The sequence below is a fragment of the Lupinus angustifolius genome, chromosome LG11, assembly GCF_001865875.1.
Source record: "Lupinus angustifolius cultivar Tanjil chromosome LG11, LupAngTanjil_v1.0, whole genome shotgun sequence".
NCBI classification, from domain to species: domain Eukaryota; kingdom Viridiplantae; phylum Streptophyta; class Magnoliopsida; order Fabales; family Fabaceae; genus Lupinus; species Lupinus angustifolius.
The window spans coordinates 19,215,584-19,223,046 of NC_032019.1; the positions used below are offsets into that span (position 1 = coordinate 19,215,584).

The 7,463-nt window shown below is 29.2% G+C and overlaps 1 non-coding gene across 1 annotated transcript; it reads left to right on the forward strand.

The window, feature by feature from the left end:
- TRNAS-UGA lies at window positions 3,204-3,285 on the forward strand. Its single transcript has one exon. It is a non-coding gene; the product is annotated as a tRNA-Ser (tRNA).

The following is a 7,463-nucleotide window of genomic DNA, read 5'->3' on the forward strand; positions in this document are numbered from 1 at the left end:
TTTTGAAATTGTACATTGTAACAATTGTGTTGCAAATTAAAGACTTTGGATTGATCTCACTAAAGAATAAAGAAGGACCAGTTGGAAATAGACATGTTTGAGATCACATTGCATGAAATTTCCATGTCACTCATCCATATTTGATCTATGTCATTGAGTATGTTAATATGGTGATCATCGTGGTCGAGTCACACTTAAATGTGATGAAAGTCGCGGTGGTTCCATAGTTAATATATGAGATGGACCAGATTGTATTAAGGAGAAGTCTAAACGTAAATAGATACAGATGCGCGCCTAAAGAACCTATGATATAATTGTATCATGAAGATATGAAGCTCAAGTGGGAGATTGTTAGAAATTATAAATTTCTAATTAAAGTGAGCATCATATATTTGATACAATGATATTAGCTATTTATTTTCGGGGTTACATTATAAGTGATCTAATTACTGACACCCCTTATATTTCTAAAAAGGTTATAACGAATATGGGCTTAATGGGTGGATACCCATCAGGTTAACCCATAGGGGATAATGGGAACCATATTAGTTAACACATCAGGAAGGTTATGGTCCCCAATACACCAAACCAAATTTAGTTTTCTCATCTCCCCATCAGAGTGAAAACGCAAGTCCCAAGAGGAATCGAGGATTTGGTTGAGGAAGGCCATCATACCACATCTCTTTCAGAATCGTGGATCAAAGGAACACATCCAGGAACATGGATTCAGGTATGACACTGCACCCTTTGATTCATAAATATGTGTGAGAATCATTAAATCCAAGATCCTAGGATTGGTATTTCACCAATCATAAGGAATTTCCAACAGTAATTACACAAATTACTCCAACATTTCCATTATTCGATTTTTCTAAGGACACTACTCTGATTCCTACAAGTGTAGACTACATTGTTGTACAAGAAGTGCAACTGTCGATCAAAGCACCTTGCAAACGGGACCGTTGGATGCCTCCAGCTGTCCTGTTCCGCCTGCAAAGTGTACTGTTGCAGCAGTGATAGTAGACCCACGCGCCTGGCCTTTTGTGGTCTAGTCACACAGTTCAAACACGGGAGAACGTGGACCGTTGGATCTTCAAACAGGTCATCTGGGCCCTGCAGTTTTTATACCCGTTAGGGATTCTTCTCATGTTGTCCACGGAACTGAGCTTTCACACAGCTGTGTGACTAGTCCAAGCATGCAGCATAACACACTCCAATATACACCTCCTAGACAAAAGTTTGCACAAACCCATTCATAGTTGGATCCCATTGGAGTTTCGACCCAAACACACAACCTTGTGGACAAGGTTGTTTTAGAAGAAAAGGGCAATGTTGGGTTGTTTGGACCCAATATCATCACTCTTAATGCAAATATACCAAAAGGGATTATTAATTATCAATTAGATTCAGGGAGTATGTTTGTAAATGAGAGAAATTATTAATCTCTAATAGTTAATAGTGTTTTTCCTTCAACTTGGCTTTAATTTATAGTTAGGCTCAAGTTATGTTTTCCAATTCAGTACTTATTAGGTTGTATTTCACTTTGAATACGTAATGAAAATTCAATAGCCTATTATTCAGTAAAAATTTAATCATGTCCTCTCTATCAAAATATCTCTGTTAGGGTTACACCCTAACATTACGCCTCGTTTCTAGAGTAGTGAATGTATTAAGAAGAATGCTCTTCAACTTATCATGTAGAATCATTGTGAATGGGTGCTAGAGTTATTAATTTCACAATTTGAATGTATAAATTTCTCACAGTCTAAACTAAAGAGTAAGAAAACAAGAATTTGTCAGATAAAATCTAATTGTTTTTTAGAAAAAGATGGATATATTATCAGTGTAAGAGTTTTTTACATGACTGGAAACAATCAAGATAATAATGATTTCTCATTTTTAATTCTCCTCTTGATAAGAAAAATACTTCACCATCAAAATGTCAATGATGCAAATACAACTAGGAAAATGTTTTTAGTATAAACAAGTTTAGCACTTAGCATAGACATTCTATATTGATATTATGATTGAATGTAGTTGTAAAATTACTGTATGTAGATATGAGAAAGATACCAAAAGTAGGTGTAAAATGTAGCTATACAAATAATGAATATAAAGTAAGCCATTGGCTCATATTTTGAGAATCGGGATATAGGAAAATATTTATTCATCATAGGTGAACTCGTCTAATAAAATTAATACTTTATTGTTATTGTATAACGTTGGAACAATAAAATGCTCAGAGAAATGTGGCGTCTCATTTGATATGTCTCATAGATAATACAGATCCATAAGAAAATCAAGAGATGCCAAAGTCTTGATTCTTGTTGCCAATTTACTACATTCAATCTTAGAGAAATATGCTTTAGAGGACAAGTTATAAGAAAATAAAGCTAACATTAAATGTGGATGATCAAAGAGTATAATACTAATTGTATCTTCCAAAAGATAGTCCATACCTTATTTCTCATTCTTTGAGCTGAAAGAATTAATTGTTGAATATACAATGAAACTACTGTATTTATCATAAATTGTCTACACTTACTAAACAATCATAGGTCATCCTAGATTGTGATATCAATTACAAATTATCACATCATTTCTTATCTACACATTTTGTTTAAAAGGTACTCAAAAGTTTGACACTCACCAATCAAATTTGCTACAAAATGGTAAAGAGCAACTAGCAGGAAAGCACTTGTTAAATTGAAATGGAAATTGGTGGGCAAGTAGGTTGAAATATATTGAAAATCCAAATGTACCACATTCTCATTATAACCTCAAAAGGTGAGAGGGGAAGATTAGATTAAGGCTGAAGCTCCATATAACTATAATATAGATGCATGTATACCCTTGAACCTAAAATAAAAGTGTAGAGTCTCATTGGAGCATATGTAGCAGCGGTCTTCTATGTAAATAAAGATGAGCGTAATATCTATGCACCTAGTATAAAAATTTATATACATTTAATATATTATTCATTATTTATTTATATTAATTTTTTAAATAATAAAAATGATTAAATATGAATGATGTGTGTAAAACTCTTATATTATTGGTACATATATTTCTTTCTCATTTGTTTGAATGTACGCGATAAATTTGTAATGATGATATGAAAAATGTCACCACAAGCTAAGAAATTGAAAATATTCTATGATACCAATGGTTGGATACCAAATCACTATGAAAGTAATATCAATGTCAATATGTCCGAGTGGTTAAGGAGACAGACTTGAAATCTGTTGGGCTTCGCCCGCGCAGGTTCGAACCCTGCTGTTGACGTCCTCTTTTTGGGAAATTAACTATATTTCTATCAACCATGTTCATATAAATTGGGTCATGGGTATGTTTAGCATTTAGCAACACTCTTACAATTTAAAGAGATTATAACTTTTAAATTCCAGGTTTTGATAAGGTCACAAAATTTTACATGAGCTTATCAACTATCCAACTACATAAAAAATTCAGCTAATCTAATCTATCACTTTAATCTTAATTCCCAATGAGTTCTACATTCTCCCTTAATTTTTAATTCATTTATTTGATAATATCATTCAAATTCATATAATGTGCATTTATGAGAATGTATATTCATGAGGAATTTGTGTAATTTACTATTTTTATGAGAATGTATATTTAAGGCCTTAATACTTAATTTCAATATTTATTATTGCACGGTTAACTTTATATTCACTTTTCTATATCATTCCCTTTGTGACCAATAAAAATAGCACTTTATTGAGAAAAAAATTGTCAAATCAATACCAACCACTAAAGCTTCTAATATACACCTTACTCTATTAATGAAAGAGAAAAAAATATATATTAATTGTATAAGAGTTTTTTACATTAATATTAATCATTCACTATTCATTTTTAATTATTATTGACTTTTCAATAAAAGTAATACAAATGAAGAGTAAATAATACACTATTATTATTCATTAATTATTTTATTTTTAGTTCAGTTCTTGGAAAGAAATAGGTATTACCGGCTACTAAAAAATAAATTATATATATGTTACAAATATTTTTTTATAAATTACAATTCTATAATAATTAAGCATTATACTGTGGTATTACCTATTGAGCCGTCTATAAACTCTTTCTTAAAGCGAAAAGAAAATCAATGACCAATATCATCTCTATATTATTAATTTAACTACTTGTTTAATCATGAAATAAGATTTATGCAATTTTTATAATATTATTATAGCTCGAGTCATCTCTAACATTTTGCTTAAAGTGAGAAGAAGATCTATAACTGACACAATTTTTAAGATATTAATTTCATTTGAAAGTATTTATTATTTTATCATCAAACAAGTTTTATGGAATTTTTATAATACAATCATGATTCGAGTTTTCACTGACTTTATGCTTAAAGCGATGAGAAGTCTAGCACCAATACAATATATACATTCTTAATTCCATTAATTTGAAATAACTATATCTTAAATGTTTATTATCAATCAAGAAACAAACCAATTAATTAATTTTTAACTCGGTATTATATAGTCTTAAATTCTCTATTGCACCTAGGAATGAATACGTAGGAATTTAATGAACTCTTATAAACACAAAAATTAAAATTTAGTTTTTTATATCATTTTTTAAATGCTTAAAAGTCCATGCAATTAGTTAGGGTACCATTTTAATACGGACACGTGGTGTGTTAATATCTTCTTCAGCCCATAATCGACTCACAAACTCAAAATTCAGGTTCAAAATCCCACATTATTCAATTTGGGTATATTGAGAGTTTTCAATGTTTTAACCCAAAAAATGTTGTGGTGATTCCAAACCTTTTGGGAGATGTGGAAATCGAGTTCACCTCTTCCTAAGTCGCATAATCAATTTCCAACTGAAAATTGGGTTATGAGAATAAGTTTACAAGAGAGACAATGAGATTGTTTGTTTAGACCAACAATTGTAAGTTGGGGCAATTAAATTATACAAGTGATTCAAGAAAACAAGTTATTTGGCAAGAACTATAGAGGAAAACAATTTAAATGATTTTGTTTGTTTTTTATTCTTTTCCTCATGTTCTCGCGCTACCCTAACCCACATTCTTGGCGGTTTTTTATTTTGTTCCCAAAATTTGGCAGTGGCTCGACATGCATTCTTGGTGGTTTTTATTCTTGTTCACAAGTTCTGGCAATACATCGATTTGCATTCTTGGTGGTCTTTTATTCTTTTATCCAAGTTCTCGCAATTCCTCAACATGCGTTCGTCGTTCTCTTTGTTCGTGTTCCCAAGTTTTGGCAGTTCTAAAACCAAGGTTCTTGACATGTGGTCTTGAAATCTAAGCAATAAAAACTCAAAGTAGAATACTAGTACATAATCCAGGTGATGAAGCATTGAAAGGTAAGTTCTCTCTACCTCGATGAATTGAATGTTCATTTCTTTACTAATTACTTACTATAATAACATTCAAACCTTGATTTGCTTATTATTTAGTAAGTATAAAGTAAAATTGGACAACTGCGGACACTTAATCTTGTATGGCTTAGAGTGAAAGAGGAAAAATTTAATTTTATAGAGGTTATTTTTTTTTTAAATGGATAAGTCCTACATGTTAAGAGTTATGTCTTAATTTAAATGAATAAATTCACTCAGTTAATAAGAGTTATTTGTTTACTTAAATGAATAAATCCTACATGATGATAAGAAGAATTATCTGTTGATTTAAAAAAAAAATTACTAAATTAAACTGATTTTTAAGAGTTATTTGATTATTTAAAAATCAGTATACTATAGCAGTTTTTAAGTAGGAGATATGAATCACATTAGTTTTTAAAAGAAGATTAACAATTATTATGAGCATCTTTTTAAAACTGACATGTTCCCTATTACAAAAGCTCTTATTTTCAACTACAATAAATACACCCTATAGCCTTTATTTAAACACATACCATAAAACACCAAACAACTTAGTTTTCTATCCACACATGCATCAAAGTCAGCCACATTCTCTATCTAAAAAGTTGCATAATCAATCCACACTCGAGAGAATATGAACTGCATAAAATATATTTCTGCCCTGGCTCTATTGACTATCTTGCCAATCTCATGTACCATAAGTTCTTGTATCTTGGGTATGTATCTATCCTAGAATTTTGACTGTGTTGTTGTAGTGTGCATCATGTGTTCATGTGTTTATGAGATCATTTTTTCGGTTCCTTTTTAATTTATCTTATCTTTGTTATTTCTATTCATTTTTATTACATTATATATTCAATTATTCATTCATAACTCTAGATTTGTGAATATTCCTTTGTTAATATTTATTCATTTATTTTATTTTCATTTGCTTAGTAATAACTATAATAAAAATGATAGTAGAAATAGTATTAGTTTAAATAATATAATAATTTCAATAATAGCTATGTTTATAAAATAATTATGTTATATTTTAATATTAAATAATTAAGAAATGCCAATCTAAAATATTGTTATGATAATCTTTTTCTTAAAATATATATTCTTAATAGAAAATAATAAAATAATTCATATCTCATGACTAATCATTCAAAATAAAGATGGACAAAATGCCATGACTGAATTTCTTTTACTCGAATTATATTATGACACATCACTTCTATTAGTTAAAATTTAATTTCAATAAACCATAAATGAAATAATAAGTAAAAATATTTTAATAAATAGTTAAAAGAAATAATAATAACAATATTAACTATTTTATTTAATGATAAAAATGAATTCAAAGTTAAATAAACATGATTACTTGTGAAAGAGTCATGTGTACTTATACCTTTTCATTAACTCATCCTAAGGTTGAAGTATGTTAATTTTGTTCCTTAAAGCAATTACAACACACTCAACCAATCACATATTTTATGTCAAGAACAACATAGTTTTAATTTTCAATTGCACATGAGGATAAATATGATTAAGATAAACTTTTGCCATATATAAAAATAAAAATAAAAGATTATTTTTATATTTTATAAATAAATAATTTACAGAAAATAACGCATAAGTTTGGAGTATAAAACAAATTCATGCATCTAGCCATGTATTGTCTTTGTATATGTGAACAAGATATTAATATATTCTCCAATTATTGTTGAAACTAGATCTCTAATTTAAAGTTCAATACATATCAAAATTGTGCATAAACATGATTTTTTATGATTTTACCACAAAAACATGGTGACAACTCCAAACTATTAGGAAGAGGGTAAAAACTCACTATTTTTTTCCTCTTAAATTGTGTAACTGATGTTAATAAAAAATTGGGTCATGACATTGTGATTTTTACAATTTGTGCTCTTTTGCTACAGGACATTACAAGATGGCTTAAATATATAAATATATCACTATAAGAAAATTGACAATTACCATGAGGCTTAGATGATGCTAAACTAGAAAACTAATGTTAAGGACGTAATTAGCATTGACCATCGGACGACACTCGTATATTGTCAACTTTACCA